The 24,482-nt window shown below is 46.6% G+C and overlaps 1 protein-coding gene across 1 annotated transcript in view; it reads left to right on the top strand.

Moving 5' to 3' along the window:
* Positions 1–24,482, top strand: part of LOC138468303 (zinc finger protein 318-like) — a 768,785-nt gene that overhangs the window by 31,180 nt on the left and 713,123 nt on the right. The gene's annotated exons all lie outside the window — the stretch shown is intronic.

Genomic DNA, 24,482 nt, shown 5'->3' with positions numbered 1-24,482 from the left:
TTCCTGCTCTCACCCTCTTTCTTGCATCACGCCCAGTATAAATACAGAAAAGCAAGCACCATTGCCTTTCACGGTGTAAAGAAAACAGCTGAAGGATAACGACTTCCCTTCTATCGGGTCATGCCTGCCTTCATCTTAACAACTTTGCCCAGCACACCAGCGAGGATCCCGCTGTCCGACTACAACTGCGGTGTGTCCTGGCTCCAAGGCATACAATAAATTGTATTGCATCGCAGTTTGCGATGTAAACCCACTAAATTGCTTTTCATTTTATGGACTGTGTTGCAGAAACTGAGAAATGAATTTCGGGTCGGTAATCCCCTGCTGATTGTCCTTAGAAGATGTGTTGACATTGAGCCTTGATCAGTCCAGGCTCTGCTACACAAATGCAATCTCCCTTCACGCAGCTGGCTTGTCGTATTCCTGGCTCTAAGGCACTGCCTCGGTTCGCTGCTGCTGCTTCGTAGTACTCCAGTGACGTGTATGCTTAGGGAGTGGGAGGGATAGGGTATGGTGTGGGATTCGTGTTGAATTGGTTCTAACACCCCAATGCTGGGTGTGGGGGGCTGTTTTGATTTTTGGCCACCAGTGTTTTAAACTGACTGCTTTTACTGACCATGGGAGTTTTGCAGTATTTCATTTGACCAGGTTTGAGTGATCAAGTGTGGGAATGCAAAAGGCAGGGAAAGCAACACTGGGTTTTACCATGCCTTTCTAAAAATATGAAAACGCATAAACACTCCTATACAAGCATGCTCAATCTTAAAAATAAAATCCTGTTTTCTTAGGTGGTTGGTGGTATGATATATCCCGCGTCTGCTTTGACGGCCCCCATAATGGCTGGAGAAGCGAGGTTTTTTTTTTGTTTGTGGCCAATGTCAAAATGAATTTTGATGAGAGCGCTCGAGAAGAAGAAAGGCAAGGTTTGCATTTTTTTTCCTTTAGACCCGCTTCTTTTATTAAAAGACCACTATACAAATGCGTACGTGTGATAGAAACTTAGTGAAAACAGCAGCAGAGAAATATTACCACTCTGAAAAGAAAATATATTAAGAAAAAACACTGTTTGCAAACCAGTATGTTTTTCTGAGGCCAGAACCCTAGAACCCTCAATTTTACAATGGACATGTGTGAGAAGGATGTCAATCCCTGTTTTTCCCTTTGGATTCTGGGACTTGTAGTTTATAATTTCTTACATTTCAAATGGAAATGAAAATTCCCCCCACTCCCCAATTCCAAGCGCAAACAGGACTCGATGGCCTTGCGCATGGCCACAGGAAACTTGAGAGCTCTGGAATTCTGGGTGAATGGTAGCAGATAATGTACTGGTTAGGTCTGCTTTGCTGGCCTTCTTGCTTGGTGTGCCCCTGCTCCATTTCTGTATTGGCTTTAAGGGCAGCGAAATGGGTTGTAAGGGCAGGGGTGTTGGTGACTATGCTGAGCCTGCAGTTTTTTAAAATTGGTTTAATATCTCTACATGTTTCCAAATCTAAAACTTCACACAGTTCAGTTGGCGGCTTAAGGTTTACCTCCATATAAGTGGTCAATTCGATTTCTGTGCTTGACTACTTGTTGGTCACATACAAAATTGAATTGTTGAACTACAGTTTGAATGCACATAAGCAAGCTGCCTCCCAGTATTATAGGACTAAAAGTGTTAGGGTCTTAAATTGTTAAAGCAGTAGTAGAATTTGTTGTTCGAACGGATTGTGCTCTCCAACGTATTCCACATCTTTGACATGTAATGTCCACAGCTGTTCACTTAGGAAACTTTTTCGGCAGAGGGCGTCCTGTGTCGTCTACGTCGGGTCGATGTCCCTTGAAGGCCTCTGCCTAGGGCGACGTCACCGGATGTTATAAATGGGATGCACGGCGCCTGTAGCCTCAGTTCTGTTTTTTTCCTCAAACATATTTGCTTCGAGAACTCAGCGTGCCTCGTGTTTCATCGTTGAGATGTCTTTTTCTTCAACCCCTATGACTCTGCGGTCTGGCTTCAAGACCTGCCGGGACTGCAAGTCGAAAATGTCGATCACCGACCTGCATTGCATTTGTTTGTGGTACTTGGGCAAGAGTTATGACACAAACGACTGTTCAAAATGCTAGTTGCTGACTGCCACGCCTTGCTGGCGTATAAGGGTAAGCTCCAAGTAGGTTGGGGTTCTAAGCCCAGTAAGTCCTGTGCTTCTAAGTCGAAAACCAAAGGGGTGTCCGACAATTCGAGGGGCAACTCTCTGCGTCGGGAGGAGGCCCGGGGTTCTCGGTCCCAGAGTGGTTCCCGCCATTCTTCTTCCTCGTTGCGGCATTCTCGGAAGTGCTGTCACCAGTCTCTTTCCCGTCCGCTCCGGAGGATGGTGCCGTGAGGAAAATGGCATGCCTGACGAAGTCCTCGACTCCGGAGGAATGGGCTGCCTTTAATGAGCAGATGTTGGCGATATTTCAATCGCAGGGCACGGTTCCGGTCGCGCCTTCTAACGAAGCCGGCAAGGAACGCTCTCGTACCGTGGCTCGCACGCCTTTGGACTCGGGTCCATGACGCAAATTGCACCGGTAACCTTCGATGTCCCATTCGGTCAAGGATTTGGATGGTTGCAAGAGATGTGTTTTCAGGTCTCGGTCCTTGTCTCGAGCGAGACCTGTGCACCCTGCTTAAGGGCTCAAAGCCAGCGTCAACTTGTTCGACGGCGTGTCTGTTTGACTCTAACGTCAACGCTTTGCCGTCTTATCAGCCCACAGCGCCGTCGGCACCAGTGTCAACCCCGAGGTTGTCAGTGATTTCAGCATCAAAGCCTTTGGTGCCCTCGACGCCTTCAGATCTTTTTGCCCACAATTTGCCATTGGAGTACCCTGATTTGGTGGATCCTTCAAGGAAGGCTACGACAAAGTCTGAGAGACCTGTTTTGGACTCCAGGGTTTCAACTCCCTCTGGACGACATATATGAAGAGGAAGAAAGGTCTGAATTTGAGGACCCTGTTGAGCATGATGTGGCTCCTGTCTTTTCTGGAGACAGTCAATTGGAGGAGTTGAGGCAAACCCTTCATGATGCCAGTGGGTTTGACACTTCACCGGAAGTGGAATTTGCCAGGCCTGAGCCTGGGGCTCATGCTGAGTCTTTGTACAGGCGGCTCATGGCTAGGGTCTCGGAGTATCTGTGCTGGTCCAGTCCTCTTTAAGACTTCGTGCAGAATGATCTAACAGACATTTTAGATCAAGGTCCGTCCTCTGAACCGCTGTTACAGTTTCATCTCACCTTACAGAAAAGGGTGGCAGCTGCTTGGCAGTCACCGGAATCTCTTCCGGCTGTTAATAAATCATTGACAAAAAAGTACTGCTCTTCCGTTAGCAACCCCAGCTGTTTATCTACACCCCTCCACCCCCCCCCCACTCACAAGAGTTTGGTGCTTCAGGCAGCTAAGGCCACCTTGAGGCAGGCGGCATAACCTACCATCTCTCCTGATATGGACGACAAACGCTTCGACGGTTGGGCTCGGAAGGAATTTTCTGCGGGGAGGATGGCATTGAAATCCGCTAACTCCACTTGTGCCTTAGCAAGGTTCTCACACACTCTTGAGCATATTCCCGAGGGAGAAGAAAGGGATGGGTTCTTTGCTCTCGTGCAAGACGGCAAGGATGCCTTGTGCGAATCCCTTCAGTTGGGTTTGAATACGGCAAACAGTGTTAGCCGGTCCATGGCTGCAGGCACCGTTATACGCAGATTTGCGTGGTTGCGGAAGTCCGGTTTAGCTCCGGATGTGCAAGCCCGTTTTCTGAACATGCCCTTTAATGGCGCACATTTGTTTGGCAACAAGGCTGACGAGAGCATTGAGAGGTTGCAGACCTCAAAAGCGGCGGCAAAATCTTTAAGCGCAGCTGTGAGTCAACCTCTGCCTTTTCGTCCTAGGGGACAGCAGTGGAGGGGAGGTTCTTTTCGTTATTACTCCTCCTTTGGTAGAACGAGAGGGGCCGCCAGTCAAAAGGGCCAGTGAAAATGTACCCGTGGTGGTTGGGGAAATAGAGGTGCTAAAGCCGCTCAGGCAGCAGCCTCTGCCTTCAGGCACTACAAAACAGTCGCTGGTTGGGGGCAGGCTAGCTCAGCATCTCCAAGAGTGGCGGGCCATTACTTCGAGGTGTGGGTTCTGGACATGATGGCCTACGGCTACTGCCTTCCCTTACTTCAGCGGCCTCACGACAACCCACCGGGGAAACTCTCTTTGAAGCTTCCAGATCCGCTCCTTGTGCAGGAAATCTTAACCCTGCTGGAGAAATGCGCCATAGAACTGGTGCCTGTAGCGGAGAGAAACAAGGGATGGTATTCCCCTTATTATTTTGATCCCAAAGAAAGATGGGGGATTGAGACCCATCCTGGACTTGGGTTGGTTGAACAAACTTCTCAGGAAGGACAAGTTCAAGATGGTTACTCTTTCTCAAGTCCTTCAGGCCCTTCAGCTTCAGGATTGGTTGGTGTCTCTGGACCTACAGGATGCGTACTTAAATGTGCCGATTCATCCCAAGCACAGAAAGTACCTGAGGTTTGCGGCTGGAGACTCGCACTTTCAGTTTCGGGTCCTGCCGTTCGGATTGACCTCCGCCCAAGGGTCTTCACCAAGCTAATGGTGGTGGTAGTGGCAGCGTATCTCAGGCGAGGTGGGGATTCATGTCTACCCCTACATGGACGACTGGCTGATCTGGGCACGCTCTCTTGAGCAAGTATTGGATCACCTCGGTCTCACCTGCTGCTCCCTCCACAGGCTGGGCTTCTCCCTCAATTTCAAGAAGTCGCATCTGACACTTTATCAACAGCTCCAGTAAATTGGGGATGTGTTAGACATGTCCTTGGAAGTGCTCACCTCCCAATGTGAGGGCTCATCACATTGTGCAGATGGTGGACAAGCTTCAACATGCACAAGAGTCTCCCGGCTTTTGAATTCTTAAGGTTGCTTGGCATCGTGCGTTTTTCTGGTACCAGAGGCCCGGCTGAGGAAACCAAACTTAGGTGTGGTATTAGGCGCATTATTAAAAAAAACAATTGAATAATATGTCTGTAATATCTAAATGTCTGGAGTATAAAAATACTCCTTAAAATGATCTCCTGCAGCGCTTCCCAACTGCTGGTTGGTTGTATTTTCCTGGGCAACCAACCCATAATAATCCTCTCTTGAATATAATCTCTTAAACACTTAACTTTTGCTCAAGGTTGTTCCTCTGACTTATTAGAAACTGCAAGCAATCTGGAGGCACTCGCCCTCTGCTGAGAACAAAACTCTACTCACCAACTTTGCGAACAAATACAAAAAAGAAATCATCCAAACCAAAAAAAAGACTTTCAATGACAGAATTAGCAAAGCAAATTCCAACTCTAAAGAACTCTTTTCCATCCTCTGAGAAATGGAAAACCCTATTGCTCCCACAGACAGAATATTAGACGATGTCCCCAAGGACAAACAATGGTGCACTAGCATCCAAAATGCTTTAGCTAACAAAATAATAACTTTACAAACTAAAATTGCTAAAAAGAAAGCTACTTTGAGTTCCACTGGAACTCACGCTACCCATCTGACAGACACCCCAATCACTGATGTACCAAGTAACTGCCAACCGTTCAGGTTTAACAATATCTCGGTACTAGAAACTGAAAAGGTAATTTCATCTCTAAAACCTTCAAATTGCCAGGGCGACAGCTGCCCGGCACAAGTAATCAAGGATGCAGCAAGAGACTTAGCACCCTTCATCGCTAAGCTTATTAACGCCTCCTTCAGATCAAGCACCGTACCCACTAACCTTAAAGAATCATGGGTACTGCCCTTCCTCAAAAAACAGACCCTTGACCCAGCTATCCCTACCAACTATAGGCCCATTACCACTGTCCCATTCCTCCTCAAAATCATTAACAGAATAGCCTACCTCCAGATCCAAAACTACCTGGAGACGACCCAACTACTAGGATCACGCCAATCTGGATTCAGACCACAACACGGTACTGAAACTGCCCTAATCGACCTCAAGACACAAATCGACGAGCTGAAGGATAAAGGTAAAACAGCTATGCTCCTCCTCCTTGACCTATCGGCGGCTTTTGACCTGGTTGACCATGCAGTGTTATGCAAGCATCTAGCGTCTGCTGCCCATTTCTCAAGTGAAGCTATAGCCTGGGTACAATCCTTCCTAGCCAACCGGACAATGAGAGTGTTCTCCCCCTTGGCCTCAGCGGACCCAATGCAAATCACCTGTGGCGTCCCACAAGGTTCTTGTGTCTCCCCTACAATGTATAACATCTTTACTAAACCACTCTTCGACAAACTTGACAGACTGGGGGTAATTTATACTAATTACGTGAACGACACGCAGATCCTCATACTCTGATCTGGCAACTTTGCCGCAGACTCAGCTCTAGTAAATAAGATCTACCTCCTCATTCAGGCGTGGATGGCCTCTCATGGCCTCTGCCTGAATGACGACAAAACAGAGATGCTGATTTTGGGCTCCGACTCTAACCTCAAAAAACATAGCCCTAGCTACATGGCCTTTAACATAGATGGCAATAATATCAAAGTGGTAACTGAGATAAAAACACTAGGTTTTTACCTGAATTCCACACTATCTCTCAAAAAACAAGTCAACTCCCAGCCTATACTTGCAAACTTATCAGGGCCTGCAGACCGTACCTCTCTAAAACCAACTGCATCACATTAGCCAACGCATTAATAATGTCTAAACTAGATTACTGTAACGCCCTATATACAGGTGCTAATAAAACTGTCATAAATTACAAATTCTACAGAATAATGCCCTTAGAGCAGCCTTAGACATACCCAGTAGAGAGCACATCTCCAATATCAGGAGAGACCACCACTGGTTAAAAATTAGTGACAGAATCCTCCTAAAGACACTATATGACTCACAAAGGACTGAACAGCACAGCACCACCTTATATCTCGGCGAGACTCATTAGAAAATCCCACAGGCACCACACTAGAGCCTCTGACCATCTTCTACTAGAAATACCCAGATTCAAGCTCACGAAATCGGGGGGAGCGAGCTTCCCTGTTATAGCTGCGCGTGCCTGGAATGCACTCCCGTCTGCTCTAAGACAATCAGCCCTACTCTAGCTTCAGAAGAAATGTGAAAAACTGGCTCTGGACCAATGACACCTGCTAAACTGCTCCCTTACTCTTGACACCGGTTTTCTATATGTAAATATCCTGAAATTTGTACGATCTTGAAATCTGCATTCCGTGACTATTTTGACTCGTACTATAAATATTGCTGTATTATGTAATGTATCAACTGTATGTAACTAAGTGTCATGATGCCTACCTCCAAGGAGCCAGGTCCGACCCAGCAACCCCAGAGGCAGGTATCATTTCCCCCAGGGGAGTGCCAGCGGGCCCAAGCTGGGGCACTTTGGACGCAGTCCTGGCGCCTTAGGTGCCAGGCTCATGTTGGACCTCTGTCCTGGCGCCTTAGGCGGCAGGCTCATGAAGCTAGACATGTGTTCAAGTGTTTTAATGTGCACTTACCTGATGCAGACCATGCTGCCACATCCAGGCCCTCTTGAGGCCTGAATAGGAACTACTTTACCTGTGGGACTACTTTCCAGCCGGGTGTGGTCGGGGAAGGATACATACCTGATCGGAGGAAGGATACACACTTGGAACTTCTTCCAAAGCTATTTAAACCACACCCGATCAGCAACTCACGCTTCACGTTGTTCTGCTCCTCGCAGCTGGACGCTCACCGTGTCAGCTCCTGCATCTGGACTACAGCCACGCCTGTCAGCATCCTGGGTCACCTGCAAAGGGAGACAAGAGACCTACCAGCTAATCTGCACCACGGAGACATCACCGACGATCCTGAAAGGGAAGACATCATTTTTAAAAGCATTTCGGTACGATCGCTGCAGCGCTGCATTTCACTCACCTTTCCTGGGTTCCTCCATCTTCAGCAGCGATCATCCGGATACACAGCCACTTCCCAGAGCCTAGAGAAAAAGACAAGAATAAGAGGTGAGAGAAGGAAGGGAATAGGAAAAGCTCAGTTTCCTTCTAAGACTTACCTGTTGGGTCATTCCCATTTCATTTCGGGTCTTGCTGCTTCCAAGCAGGACCCCGGCCCCTATGGGGAAAAAAGACAGACATTAGATGAGCGAATGCAAAAACATTACCTCAGCGCTGGAACTGCACGTTTCACTTCGGGTGGCGCCATATCTCCGGCATTCCGAACCCCGGCCCCTATGGGGAAAAGACATCAACATCAGCGCTTTGTTGCAAGAAGTCTCCAAAGGAATCTTCATTCATCACCTGAAAAAAGACAATGAACATTATTATTTAAAGCTTGAACTTTTGAACTTGCAACAGAACTTTTACAGCGCCTTACCAGTATAATCAAGCTTACCTGAACTCCCATCCAACCTCAATCCAGTGAAGTAACTGGGTTCAACGCGCCCCTGCGTCAGAAGCAGGATGGAGAGCTTGTCCTTTCAGACCCTAAGGTGAGACTTCACGGGGAATCGTGGAAGGGTATCGTGGAGGGTTGGAAGAGAGTGGGAGGCTTGAGCATAACTCAGTCAGTAGGTAATACTCCCTTTTCACGCACAGGGGAATATTCCTGCGAGCCGGAGAAGCCAGAGTAGAGGGCCCTTCTTGTCCATCTTCAGAGACCTGCGCTTCACCATTGAAGAAGCATCAGCACTCGAAGACAGACCTGCGCCTCTGTGGGAATCAGGTGAGCGTTACACTAAGCTTGAGTATTCTTTTCACTGCTGCGCCCGGCTACCCCAGGGTTTTGAGTGTATTATCAAATATTAAACTAAACTAATTAGTTTGGAACCACCTGTGAGATGGCTTTAACAAGTTCCTTCTTTCTTGGTGTACTTAACTTTGGACTCATACTCTCAATATGTTTCATCACTTTACTTATAGTGGTTCCCCCAATCTTTAACTATTCTCTCTTGAAATCCCCTTTTCGGGGGTTTCTCTGTCTTCCCTACAATTCTTGTTTCCGCTTTCGTTTTTTAAAATATTTAATTTTTCCAGGTTTTCCCCTTACCTTCCAATAATAGTTAAAGCAGTCAACATTTTCACCAGTACGCATTATCCTGACTCTTATCCCTATAACAACCAGATTTCCAGTGAATACATGTTTCTCCATCAAACATCTCCATTCTCCTCTGTTGCCCCTCCCCCGTTCACCCATAACCTTCCCTTGTAACTTTCTGCCGCTCGAACTGCCCTTATTCAAGATTGGTGTAAGTCTGGTGTCGACATTAGTACATTAAGCTTCCCCTTCTTCCAAATCTACGTCCCTCTCGGGATCTCAACCTCAGCCATCCTCCATCGTTGTGCATCCCAGGTCCAAGTTTGCACTGCGGGTACCTCCAGGCGTTTTAGGATATCTCTAGTCTACGTTTTGCCAATATAAGCAGAAATGTTACTACTTTATTCTTCACTTTCCCTTTTTTTTTTCTCCACCTCGCACCAATTCCCAGAAACATATCTCCAGAGTACATTCTTACAGTGTCCAAGCATTCAGCTGCACCATAACTTCTCCACAATATACCTAGATCACCCTGCAGTCCCATATCATGTGCCAAAACCCAACTGATGCTTCCTCCACATCTAGGGCATCCATGTGGGTGTGTTGCAGGTCAATCCCTTGCAGTCTAGATGGAGTAATGTACACTCTGTGCATGAAATTATATTGGATTAGAACGAGCCTTGTGTTTCTGGACATCTTTTGTCACTTGCTCCCAGATATGCATCCACTGAGTATCCGTGATCTCATACCCCATGTCCCTTTCCCACGTTCCTTTGATCCCTAACGTGGGCCTCTGTTTCTGCTCCCCAATCCCTCTATACAACCTAGTGATCACTCCTTTACTTCCACCCAAGTCCCGCATCTGCTGTAGCAAGGGATTAGTCTCTGGTTCCTCAGGAGTCTTTTTCCCACAAGTCAGCTAGTCTCTAAACCAACCATGCCTAACCTAGAAAGGTTCCCCGAGGCATTGCATACATTTGTCTCCATTGCTGAAAGGATGGAAGCTTCCCTGCTATATAAAGTTTCCCTATCCTAGTACAGCCATTTCTGCGCAGTTTACCAGTACCGAAGGTGTAGAATCTCTCGGATGATGGGGTCAAACCCCGGTGGTCGGTTTGGACTATACATCCGCGGTTCTATGTTATTTCGCTGACGGAAATCTCATTGTGGGACATTTCATCGCCAAAAACCATGTTTTTTTATTTTTTTATTTCTGGGGGGGTACCCCCCCAGGCCTCCACGCCTACTTTAATAATAATACCCCAACCCCTACAAAACACCCCCCCAAAAATATTTTTTAAAAAAACCAGGGTTTTTGGCAATGTACAATTCGGCGATGAAATGTCCCACAATGAGATTCCCGTCGGCGAAATGCGTGCATACCACATCTGCTAGGTACCAAATTTCCTCAGGAGGCCCTTCCATATTTCCCTTGCCATTGCATATATTGGACTGAATCCCACCTCTCCTATTGGATTTTACAAATACTCCATTCCTTCCCTGATTCCCGTGAGCCCCAACAGGAGCGGTACCGCTACGGAGAGGTGTTTCAATTGGTCACTGTTTGCAACTGAGCCGCCATAAAATAGATCTCAAAATCTTCAAGTGTGAGCCCATCATCTTGATGCGATCTACGTAACGTCTCTAGAGCCACCTGTCTACAGCCCTTTCCCCATATTAATTCCCTGATTTTTGTATCTAGCATTTTGAAGAACACCCTTTTGATCTTATATGGGATGTTCATTAAGTAATGTCGCAGTCTTGGTAATATCATTTTACAGCAATTCTTCCCATCAGGGATAACGGCAGGGTCTTCCAAAATGCTACTGAGTAGCCTATTCCAGACAAAGCCCTCCCTGTAGTCCAAAGAAATGTTTCTTCCGTCTCGTGGAAAAATTGTAATACCAAAATATCAGAATGACTCCAGTTCCCCAGCGTATCTCCCCTTGAGGAAGCGGGTCCTTTGGCTGTCCCCACAACGCTGCCAGCGGTAACAGCAGAGACTTCTTCCAATTCATGAAAAAGCGTGACCACCGCCTGAAGTTGCCCAATATCTCCAATATTATCTTGATATTCTCCCTCAGGTTACAGACCTACAATAATGCGCCATCTGCGTACAAAGAAATATTATGGGTAATGCCCCGGACCTTGATTTTCTCCCCACCCCCTGTTTGACATACAGAGCCTAAAATACCCAGCCAGAGGTTCCATAGCCATAGCAAATAACAGTGAAACCAGGCAGCCCTGACTAGTTCCCCTTTCAAGTGTCTACTGTGATGAGATCCACCCCCCCTGTTTTAACCTGTGCCACTGGTTCCCTATACTAATAAATATATCTCTGGATATTAGGTCTCAACCCAAATGCCTGCATTACTCGGAATAGCCAGGGCCACTCCACAGAATCAAAAGCTTTGGTTGCATCCAAAGCCATTAGTGCAAGCTCTTCCTTTGAATCGTGCACCTACCCCATTATGTAATGCAACCTTCTGATGTTTGAGGTATTTCTCCCACCCACAAATCCACACTGATCCGGGTGTATGAGGTCCGGAACCACCGTGGACAGTCTTGTTGCCAACACTTTACCCAATATTTTACGGTCGACATTAATGAGGGAACTAGGTCTATATGAGTCATAATAGTTTGGATCTTTACAGGGTTTCAACAGTCCTGTAATTGGTGCCTCTGTCATAAACTGCCTCATACACTAGTTTCAGAAGAGGGACCAATATATCTGCATATTCCAGGTAGAATGCCACAGGCCGACCATCTGTCCCAGGGATTTCCCTTGTTGCATTGACTAAAGAGCTTGCATACTTTACTCCTCTGTCTCTATGGGTGCAACAAATTTCTTCTTCTGTTGTGGCAATTTTGGTATTCGTGCAATCTATCAAATCCCCCGCTTTTTCCTCCCTGTATGTGCCTTCACTGGTGTAAGGTTTGTTTTATGATGAGCCTGAAACGTCTCATATGTTGCTGTGTGGCTACCCGTGTCCCAAACTCCTCATTTTTCTGTGTAACGACCCCCCCCCCCCCCGGCAGGGATTCTTTCCCAATCAACAAGGTGTTAAGAATAATGAGTCCGAGAAGACACTTTGGCTCACATCAAGTGACTTTGCATGGTGCAGAGGAAACGGTCAGGGTGCTACACATGCTCCTTGATAAAAAAAGCACATGCTGTCCAACAATGTATGGCCTTTTTACAAGGGACAAAAACAGACACTAGCCTTTGATAATATAGGTTAAGTGACTAAATAACGCACATGCTTGTAAACTAGAAACATGTACATACATTTGCCATTTGGCTTCAGCTAAAGACGATGAGCAGGAAATCGTAGCTTCCCCTTTCCAGCGGAGAAACCTAACCACAAGTGGCATCTTCCTGTCTTAAACGGCTCTTAGCAAATTCAAGAGATGCTTTTTCGCACTATTCAGATCTGATAAGCAGCGAAGGACAGGACGCATGGCACCAAAATACACGCACACAGTTAAACGTGTGTGGAAGTGAGTGATATGCTTAACCTTTTCAGAAGCCCACTTAATATAATGGAGTTGAATCGGTGCGGAAGCACTTGACATTGACGTTTCCTGGTCAATAAACGGAAGCCCAGTTACTATGGTAGAGAAAACTAGGGGAGACGGACAACACCCGTCTCTTGGGTTTGCACACAGGTATGGCGTATGTTCAAAGCAAAGGAAAAAAAAAAGCACTAGGCTTTAACCTTCTAGGTGGCAGAAATTACGCACACGTGCTAGACAGACCAAGTCCCGTCTTAAGATAAAAAGCGCAAGCTAACGGGGTAGGGCAGAGGTTCACCCAGGAATCGGCAGAAATCGAGCACTGGGGGCTGGGAAGAGCTATCCATCGCAGGTCCCAGAGCAGAGGAAGCTGTGGTCGGTTTGTGTGCTGCACATCTTATCCTAAAGCGTGAGTTGAAATGTGGAAGTCTTGTTGTGTGTATTTTGAGACTAAAGGCGTTTGGTGTGTTACACCGCTCCATAGATTAACATACCAGAAATCCTATGTCACTCAATCTTCTAAACTAAAATGGTTACTTGTTGTTTTCTCTATTAATGTAAACCATGCTCTTAGCTTAGACAAGTCATTTTCATATGTATGTTAATGTGCTATGTCATAGTTGCTTTTGTTATAGCTTGCACAATGCAAATTTGAGTTTTCAGGAGATAGCTGTAATATTAAAAAATATATTAACCTGCTATTCTGTGTCAACTGCATATTTGTGAGTAATGCTTCAGAATGGTGTCTGTTAGAGTCCAAAGAACTTCCCGGCTGTGTTAAGTTAATTTATGCTAATGGGCACAGATACACAAGAAGGGTGTACCAAGCGCTAGGTCAACTCCAGGGGTACTTATTAGCGTCAAAAATGACTTCTGATTCATGTCCACTTTCCACAGCCCCACCTGAGGTGGAGGGGAGGGGCAAGAATCAAGCTTGACCGCAAGCAATCAAGTCACAGGCTAACGGTTGTCCTGCTTTGTCCCCCTTGCTGTGTACTTTCATTGTATATTGGAACCTATCAAACCTAGCTAACCTTTCTGCCCCCCACCAATTCTGATGCTAGAATATATACCTCACCCACATTTCATTCTCTTGTTGTCTGACCTTCCTTTTAGATTCCTTCGAGGAGTCTGTCAATGTCCTTCATATCCCCACCGCATTGGAACTGCAGACCCATCTTCTTATTGTTACTTTGAGTGCTTCCCAGAAGGTTCCCACTTCTGCAACAGGCTACTAGTTATGTTCTAGAAATGTGGTTAATTCTTCCCGTATTGTGATTTTAAACGCTCCATCTTTCAGTGAATCCACCCTTAGACTCCAAGTTGGTATTGTAGTCCGAGTAGCTGTTTGCTTGAATGCTGTCATTAATGGGGCATGATTCGACAAGATCTTCCCCAGATATTCAGTGTGTTCGAACCCATGTGCATGTTCCCTACCCACAAATATATAATCTTGTCGGAAGTACGATTTGTGCTCTGGCGAATAAAAGGAATATTCCCTTTCATTCCCATGCGTTGCCCTCCAGACTTCCACCAAGTCCAACCCAGACACCACTATATTCAATGAGCCCGTCGGCATCCACCTAGTTATTGGGTCCATACCCGATCGGTCCATATCCAGGTCTAGATTAGTTAAAATCACCTCCCCAAATGAAGATATCCGCTCTTTCCCCTGCAGACAGTGCCTGCACTGATTGAAAATATTCCTCATTATCTGTATTCGGCGCATATTCCTCATTGTATTAGGCGCATATGTGTTCACTATACAGATGCTCTACCCCGCAAACCTCCCTTGCACCATGAATGTCTGTCCTTCCTCGTCCCCTTTTTTTAAAATCTGCATTTGGACTTTGCCCTCTATCCAAATCAAAACACCTCTAGAGTATGATGAGCAGGTCGATTCCACCAGACAGTGCCCCTCCTCCCCCATTTCTTGCGCACCTTCTCAAGGCCTGTTAAATGTGTCTCCTGCAGGAGTGCCTTTGCCCTTTTTAGCCCCATTACCCACTCCTCTAACATTCCACGTCCCAATTCTAATCGGCATCATTACTCCTCGTAACATCTATCTGGCCCCAGGTTCCACACAATACCATGCAGTTCCGCCCCCTAACTCGGATAAACTCCCTATCCCTGCCATAAATGGGTAAACTCTGGTCTATAATACTAGAAAACCTTAGTGCGAAACATAATCCCTCATTTCTTCTCTTCCTCCAAACTCCCCACCCGCTCCCCCAAACTCTTCCATCTTTTGTTGCACCCGCCCCATTCCTCCCCTCCCCAGCTGTTAGTAACTTTCCCAAACTACATAGGCAGCAGAAACGGTCCTCTCCCAACTGCGGCGTGCTCTCGCTGCTGGTCATTCTCAAAGTTCGTAGTATAACCATCCAGTTTACCCGTCCCAGCACTAGCTGTGTGCCAGGGTAGGTGACATTGTGGTGGTCAGGGGTGTGGTCTCATTCGGGTCCGGCCCTGCAAACCTTAGCACTCAGCATCCCTCCCATATTTCCCATCTGTGAAAGGTACAGTGAGCAAAAGGCGATGGCTGTGAACTCTCAAAGTGGGGAAAAAACCACAGAACAGGTTATCGTGCCATGTTCTTTCTGGAGAGGGGCCCCTGCTACCTTTGAAAAATTGTGGCGTCATGCTCTAAAAGTAGTCTCTCCTTCCATTACTTCTCTTATTGTGTCGGTTTTCCCACAAATTATTCCTGCCTTCTTGGTGGGTCCTCTCCATCTTGCCTCGCTTCCGTGCTACCTACTGCGGCCTTCCTGGATTTCAGCAACGACCAGGGTTCCGAGGCCAAAAGAAAAAATGCATGGTCCTGTCTGGCAACACCTTTAATTTCGCCAGAAAGAGCATCATATATTTTAAATTGCTTTCACAGAGCTTCTGTTTCACTAACAACCGCCTCTGCACCTCTTGAAGATAGAATGTCTTGGATGCCCATGTTGTATACTGCTGACTCTTCTCGCTTCCTGCAGGATCATATCCGAGCTCGGAAATTAAGGAGTTTGGCCACTATCACCCTAAGCAGCACACCCAGTGTCCTTTCCACCATGAACAATTTTGAAAGGCCTTGTGGGGGCAAAACATCCAGTACTAATTTCTCCATGAAGAGCTCTGTGCAGTTTTCTTCTCTTTGTAGTACTCCCACAAATCTGATACCTCTTCTGCTCTATCTTCTTGGACCCTGGTCACTCCTACCAGGCCCTTGACCTGATTTTGCAACTGTGCCACCACGTCCTCCAAGTCACTCAGCCGTTGTTTCCGCCTCAATCTATCATTTACCTTTTTTAGATCTGCCCGTACCAGGGATACATCTACCCCAACTTCCTGTATTGTGGTTTCTAATGCCTTCCTTGAGTCTTGTATTGCCGCCATGAGGCTTTACTTGGGGGCAGTCCCCGCTGCTGGCTCGGCACCAGTGCCATCTTCTGCCGGTCCATGGCCTGTTTATGCTTTTTGGGCTTAGCTACCATATACACCTATTTTTATTGTTGTCCTCTCACCATCTCTTCCTCCTCTCGGGATGGCGCTCCCACCCCCCCTTATGGTCGTGAACACTCTGGTCAATTGGTCCAGGTAGTGTCCTTGGAATGTTCTGCTCCTGTCTTTATGGAGTCAATTGGCTGAAACCTCTCCTGTAGTCTTTACTGGAGCAGCACAGACTTTTTTTAAAAACATTTTTTTAACCCTAATTCTTCAGTGAGTGCCACTCCAGCTTTGACCCCAGTCTGTGCCCCCCTCTTCATTAATGACTCAATTTGCCCCTTGAGTCTTTGAATTCAGGCGTGTGCCCTATCAGGCTCCCTACCTCCAACAGTGTAAGCCTTTGTACCCCATTATTCCGACATCTATGCAGGGCCTGTCAATCTTTTCCGCCACCTGTGCTGTCCCCTGCGTGTGCGCTGCGAGTTATGATTGCGGGTCCCCTCTGGCAGCACAGGGACCCGCTTGCATGTTCTCCCTTTCCCCAAGCACCTGCTTTCATGTGCGGCCCCTATCCACCACTCGTTGTTGTGCTGGATAAATGAGGATCTCGCCGAGCGCCACTTCACACATGCTGCAGATCCCATCTCCAATACCTGCTCTGGTCTCCAGGCCACACTGCGTCTACCGTCACTGACTCCATCTCCCCTGCCAAGATGGCAGGTCGCACCTCGATGTTACTGCTGCCTCCATGTCACCACACTGCTCCACAGGTCCTTCAGCAGTCGGTTAGTGTGTGCACCATCCACCTTTACAGGAATGACCATAACTTTGCAACCTTGAAGGATATCTTAAAGATTTTACTGGGCCGACCTTGAAGCTCCGCAGATTAACATCTGCATCGCTCCGTTGCTTGCCATGCCCACTTGTTTCCACGTAACGTTTTTGAATATCTCCTCAGATATTTGTTTCTGCTCACTCGTTATTCCGTTAATGCATGTATCACAATCATAGTCCCTTTGGTTAATTATTCGTCCTCTTAGCGGCCACCCTCTCCTCCGGCACACCCTTATAGCTGCATCAGCCGCTGCTGACTACGCAGGTGTTGGGTCATGCTCAGGTAGGTCAATTTCATTTCTTCGCTTTTTCTTTACGGTGGCTGCAGTCTCTTCTCTATAGCTCACCATGATCCCTGAACGGCGGCAGGCGAAAGCTTTCCTCACTATCATCCAGGTTTTGGCGTAGTTGTGAGGCGGCAAGGCCCACCGTGGCAACTCTGTGGTCATACCACCTCTTCGGGTGGTGGTTCCGACCTGATACTGGTTCTCCTGCTGTCTGCTACACCAGTCCTCTGGCTAGCAAAACCGAAGGCCACTGTGTTTTGGATACAATACAGTCCCATGTATGCAGATAGTGTCCCGCATAAAGAGATCACTTTGGGAATGGTAGTCATTGTCCCCCTAAAGGGGAGCCATTCCCAGTGAAGTCCCTCTTGCCTAGACCTCTTGAGAAGCTCCTGCAGTGCGGACCCACCTCCCTAGCCTCAAAGGGGTTGGCAAACCCTAGGGTGTTGTTGGGGGGAGGGGGGGAGTGGAGAAGAGACGAATACTCCTTATCCATCACAGGAAAGTCACTTGCACAGAGAAGACAATTTAGCTCTCGGCTTGGCTCTGAGAAAAGTTACTTCCTCCGTTTGTCTAGCGAGTGTGAGCATGCTGGCAATGGTAGTAATTCCTAGCTGAAGTCTGTCTGCATTCTGTGTGTTTCAGCACACTTTGCATTTTTTCTTGCATTTCACAAACCTTTGACTAAAAGTGAAGCAAGTGCTGTGAGAAACCTGAAGGTGTCTCCCTATCTAGTCCCCGGGAATCTGTCATCCAGGTGGCCAGGACACTGCCATCGCTATTGGATAAATGATGAGCTCGCCGAGCGCCGCTTTACACGTATGGCAGACAGCACGACGAAACTGCTACCATACAGCAGTTCAAGAGAAGGAGAAAGGCAGCAGGTATCGAGAGGGTGGCGAGGAGAGAAGTGACCTTGCCCTTTTCTTCCCAGACCCGCAGAACCTTTTGTGGAAGAGAGACTAAGACCGCAAACATAAGTTTCCTGCAGCAGATGTCAACGGTACAAGGGGCAAGCCTATGCCGATAGGCAGGAGCGAGGGAAGCTCCTGTTCCTGTGGTACCGACCTTGATTCCACAGAATCCAACATCCAAGTGGTTCATCACAGCTGGTGAGTCGGGGGGAGAGCCGATAAGAACCGGGCTGTGTTGGGTGAAAATCGCAAAGAAGCACGTTTTGCACCTAAGCTGATTAACTTTGAATGTAAAAGTGTGAAGGGGAGACCAGCTGCAGAGGGAAACTAGCACCACGTGGGTGCCAACTCAAGAGAGACTGGTCGAGCCCCTTATGAGTGAAACTACAGATACCAGAAGGCCGTAGGAAGCCCTGCGAAATAGGTCAAAGTGGTCATACAGGGGGGGTCAAGCAAAATCCCCGTACAATCGAAAGACTTCGATCTACCAACAGTGTGAGAGAAAGGGAAATTAATTCCAGAGTGTGAGAAAAATTGAGAAACCAAGGGGAAGAAAACCCTGCAAGACGGGTCCGAGACCGACCGAGGGAGATCCAGGGGTGAAGCGGTCACCCAAAGTTGATTGATAAAGGAACTGTGATATATTTTGGAATACGGTTGAGTAGGGTCGGCACCCAGAAGAGGGGGACCCAGGGGTGAACCCATCCCCCAGCGAATATTGGAAAATAACTTTAATTTGTTAAAGGAACTTTTGTTTTGTTGTTTGAACACGTCAGGGTCTCGAAGGCAAGAGACTTTCAAGTGAAACAAGACCTGGCCATCAATGTCCCTGATAACTGAAAGCTTGAGGGTTAAAAGCTGAACTATCATCTTAGGCTAGAAAAGCCAGAGAGTGGGTCTGAGAGCTGCCATGGGAACTGTCGTCTCGTGCTGGAGAAGCCAGTGACTGTACTGTACTTCAAGCTTCCATTTTAGCCCCTGTCCAAAACGTTGGGAAGGTGACTTGATTGCTTGCGGTCAAGCTTGATTCCTGCCAACCTCCCTCCTCCTCAGTTGAGGCTGTGGGAAGGGGACATGGACTCATATTTTATGATAATACGCACCCCAGTAGGTGACGTAGCGCTTGGGACAGCCTTCCTGAGTTTGTGCTCATTAGCATAATTTAACAAATACCACCAGGAAATTTGGGAGGTTCTTTTCGACTCGGACACCATTCTGAAGCATTACTCAAAAATATGCATTTGGCAATGAGGATGGTGGGTTCATATACTTTTAGTACCGCATCTATCTTCTACCAGCTCTAATTTGCATTACACAAGCTATAACGAAAGCAATTGTAAACCAGCATATTGCCACACAGAACTGTTGTGTAAGCTACGAGCATGATTTACATTAATAGAGAAAGGGGCAAGTAATCATTTTAGTTTAGCAGCATGAGTGACCTGGGGTTTATACTATGTTCAGCTATGCTATGGTATGGAGTGGTGTAACATCCCAAACGCCTTTAGTCTCAAAATGCACACAGCAAGACTTCAACATTTTAACTCGCGCTTTAGGGCAAGATGTGCTGCATACGACCCGGTTTCCTGTTGGGAGGGACCTCCTTATCTCTTTCTTTCTCGACTGCGCTGCGGGCTCTGTGATGACCAATCTCTTCCCAGCCCCAGTCCTTGAGTTCTGCTGATTGCCTCCCTTCCCCCAGTCAGTTTGCGCTTTCTATGGATGACGGGACTTGGTCTATGTACCATGTGTGCGTCATTTCTGCCACCTGAAATGTTAAGGCCTACTGCTTAAGATTGTTCTTTGCTTAGCCATACATTATTCAAAATGTACACTCTAAAGACATATTTTGTCTGTTCAATGACTATACCATTGCATTCTATGGTTTTTGTTTTGGCACCGGACCAGAGCCTGTCAACTGCTTCTTTGGCGAGGACAGCCTATTGGTATTTCCTGCCTTTCACTGCTTATCAGATCTGCATGGTGTGAAAAGCAACTTTTGACCTTGCAACGTGCCGTTTTATTTCCTGCTCATCGCTTCTCACTAAAGCCAAACAGCAAGTTATACGTGTGTTCTTTGCTAGCCACACGTGTGATATTTATTCAAGGAACTTGTATTATCTGAAACATGTCTACGTTTGTCCCTTGTCAATAGCCCTTGCATTGTGTGTAAGCGCGTGCTTTGCACTCAACACACATTAGTAGTCTCTTGCTGTTGCTGTCACTGTTTCATAAGTAAAGTTGCCTGATCTGTGACCAACTGTCTTATCAGGCTATAATCCACGGTAAAGGGAGACCCAGGCTGATGCATCCTGACATATTATTTGAGAACACTTGTTTCTTTTCTTGAGAACTATCCCACACCCCTTTTTGCATTAGTTGTGAGATTTGGCAATATGTTTCTTAGTATATGCTCTTTTATTTTAACACAACGCCACTAGGACTGCCTTATATTCATTTGATGATTGACGCTTGCTCCCATCTTAGATTTAGATTAGGCGCTTTTTCCAACATGCATACAGCTTTTCATTGTTCAATAACACCAAGAAACTGTGTTCACTTGTGTCTCTTACTTGTTGTCACCATGAGTTCCTCAGTGCATTATAACACATTGTTCCGATAGCGGTTCTTTATGCAACATAGTTGTACTGATGGCAGGTATTTATACAAACATATATTTGCATCATGCACTGTTATAGTTTCAGTTTCACAGCAAGGCATAAAATAAGCAGTATCTCATATAAATTTGATATGCAATTCTGTAGGTTTGCTAATTAAATGGACACTTGTGGGGATCACAGCTAGCTGTTTTAAATTACTCTATTAAATGAAGGCACTGCTCACCCTAGATTTTTCACTTACCCCCAGGGCTCTCTTCTCTATTCACTACAATTTCAACTGAGCTAATGGAGAGGGAGTGCAGCAGTAATTGGCAAAGGCCTGTATGGGAGTGCTAGGCAAGAAAAGCGCTTTTTAAATAATTGCTACCAGGACGATACTTTTATAAAGCGAAATACATTCTGTTTGGAAAATACCAGTATGTATTAATTTTCTTTTTAAGGCATTTCTGCAATATTATTCCTAAAGATTTTGGGTTTTTGCATAATGCAGAATTACAGTATTGCTACTGTAAAACCTTTAATTGTCTTAATGATTTTCAGTAAAGGTTAGGTTAGTGTGTCATGACCTTTGCCCCTGGCCCTCACTGGCAAGTCAGCCTTCCAGTTAGGGCCAGGCCAAAGGCCTTAAAACGTCATACAAGACTCTCTTGGAGTCAGTCCTAGTGCCAGGCACATAACCATCATGAAGACCAACATTAGAATGGGACTTTTTACTTGGGACTATTTAACTTGGGGGTGGGTGGGCTGGTAGGGGGGGGGGTTAGCCAACATGGAGGCACAAACATAGCTCAGTTACAAGGAACAGAGCTATGTGGTCTAGTTGTGTGGCAGGCCTGGGAATACTTTACCTGGACTACTTTGGGTGTGGCAGGCCTGGGACTATTTTACCTGGACTACTTTACCTGAGACTATTTAAACCACACCCAAACAGCAGAACGTGCTTTGCGTTATTCTGCTGTGGGCAGCGTAATGAACTGTGTCCAGTTCTTTGATGCCAGTTACCTGAAACCAAGTACCTGCAGAGAGCGAGAGAACACTACGAAACTTACCTGGAACAGTATCCGGTCTTCAATCCATCGCCGACTTCAGTTCCACTCACCAGAAGGTACGAACTCCATCATCTGGCACCGCATGCATCCTGGAATACCATAACCTGGAAAGAGGAGAAAGAAAGACCGCATTAGTAAGTGTTTACTCACATTTCCTCCCAAATGAAGAAAGCCACACAATTCTTACCTGGGTAGTCATCTCCTGGTCAGTATCATTGCTGGAACATTACAGCGCTTGGCGAGGAACATCGCAACCTGCAAGGAGAGAAAAGACACAGGTTGGCAATATAAAAGGCGAAATGGCGCCGCGCATCGTGCATTACTCACCACACTGCATTGCGACTTACGCCAAGCTTTCGCCTACTGGCCCATGCTCATCTTCAAACTGCATGACAACAGCAAATTACCTTTCCTTAGCTAAAGGAAAGAAGCAAGACATTATTATTCGAACTAAAAGGAACATAAGAACTGCATACAAAGACTGTAAAGCAGGAAACCTACGGAGTCGCAGCAGGCCTGGATTCCCACAGGGGGGTTTGCACCAGTGAAGTAACTTGGTTGCTGCTTGCCCCCACATCTACGCGCCCCTGCCACGAGGAGCAGGACAGAGAATCCACCTTTTACAATATTAAGTTGAGGAGACAGCCCAAGGGGGGAGGAAGGAGTTGAGGCCAAAGGAGGTGGGAAAACATAAAGACAATCTGGTATTGAATCCAGCTCTCCTATTTTGCAGACCCATCTTTAACCAGAGGCATTACCAAGGGACCGGTAGAGGGTTTGAGAGTGCAAATCATCCAACCAGGGCTGGGTGGCATCCCCGTGTACACCAGGTGAGCGTAACAGAACGCAAAGCCTCAATAATATTATCCACCTTGGCGTCATGGAGACTTCAGAGACTGACCAGTTAGTTCAGTTGTTGGGACAATTACGCGCTGAAGTACATTCAACCAGGCAAGAAACCAACACTCTTAGGAGGGATTTGATTGTTACTAAGGATCGTACAGACAAAATAAGTAGACGATTGCTCCAATCACAGGTAGGACAGACCCCATTGCCTGGTAATATTCCGCCAGCACCTGTACCAACCTCTTCCACCAATCCAGTACAAATAACCCTTCCTAGGGCAGTTCCTTTAGCTCCACCTGAACGATTCACAGGGGTCCCCAAGAAGTACGCAACATTCATGAACCAGTGTCGTCTTCATTTCCTTTGCGGACCTAGGGCTTTTCCTAACGAACAAGCATGGTTTGCTTTTGTCTTGTCACATCTGAGTGGCAGGCTGCGGATTGGTCGGTACCATTGGTAAGTCAGGATTACCCGTTGCATGACTTTGGGGGTTTCCAAATGGATATGGAAAAACTCTTTGCTCGTCATACCCAAGGCCAAGCATTAGACAACAAACTTTTGTCACTCTGTCAATGAAGTCAAGACTTGCTTACATATATAGCAACATTTAACAGACTAGTCATTGAAGCTGGGTGGCCTGAGGAAAAAAGGACCACACTATTTCATCGGGGTCTACGAGGGGAACTAAAGGATGTCCTTTCTCAAATGGTTAACCCACCTAAAGACTGTGGAGAATTCATCAACCTTGTGGTGCAATTAGATCACAGATTACAAGACCGAAAAGCGGACCGGATAAGTTCAGACACTTGAGCTGTGTATGTCCGGTCAAAGGATAATGTTCCACGTACATAGGAAGACACGGTAGAACCCATGCAAATCGGAGGTGTACGACCCCCTTTAACTAAAACAGAAAGACAAGAGAAGGCATCAGCAATTATGCTTATATTGCGGAAAATTAGGCCACTTCCTCAAAGAATGTCCAGTGAAACCACCAAGGATAACTGTTGGAGCCACAGAGAAGGAAGATAATAACAAGGAGTCAGAAAACTACCAAGCCCGGCAAGCATAGAGGTCCGCTTGTCAAGCGAGAAGGATGAGCCACAGACCTCACACTTTGCATTACCAGTAATTTTGATCAATCACCAACAACCGTCTCGGATGCATGCTGTCGAAGCATACATAGACAGCGGAGCAGTTGGGAATTATGTAGACCAAGATCTGGCAGCAGAGATGGGGCTTCCCTTATTCTCTAAGTCGACTACTGAAAAAGTTACTACTGTTGATGGGACAGAAATAGCTTCCGGACCAGTAACGCAATGTACAGCAGCACTAACCCTACTGTGCTAGGATGGACACCGAGAATCTATTGCATTCGAGCTCATCAAAGCTCTTCAATTACGACTAATCTTAGGGATGCCATGGTTGGTAGCTCACAAACCTCTAATAGATTGCCGTGCCAAGAAGTTGGCCTTTTCCAATGTTTGTGCTCGGACCTGGTATTACCAAGAAAAGGGGAAAACCGACTGCTGTCCATCTGCTACTCCCAGTATGGCGGCGATTGTACTAAGTGTGACTAGTACTCTACCAAATGAATACCAAGATTTTCAAGACGTGTTCCAGAAAGAACAAGCAAATACTCTACCACCGCACAGGCCCTAAGATTGTCAGATCGACCTCATACCTGGTGCGCAAATTCCTTGTGGTCAAATCTATGCACTTGCTGAACCAGAAAACCTCCATTTGAAATCTTATCTTGATCAGTACTTGGCAAATGGATTTATCCGCCCATCTAAATCACCGGCAGCTAGTCCCTTATTCTTTGTACCAAAGAAGGAAGGAGATTTGAGGACTTGCATCGACTATTGTGCATTAAACCAGATCACAGTAAAAAACAGTTATCCACTGCCCCTTATTCCCGAATTATTGGATCAAGTCAAAGACACCCAAATCTA

The sequence above is a fragment of the Ambystoma mexicanum genome, chromosome 4q (genome assembly GCF_040938575.1).
Source record: "Ambystoma mexicanum isolate Mex_15411 chromosome 4q, UKY_AmexF1_1, whole genome shotgun sequence".
In the NCBI taxonomy this organism is placed as follows: Eukaryota; Metazoa; Chordata; class Amphibia; order Caudata; family Ambystomatidae; genus Ambystoma; species Ambystoma mexicanum.
Note: the sequence above shows the minus strand (reverse complement) of the source record. Positions and strands in the feature narration are given on the sequence as shown.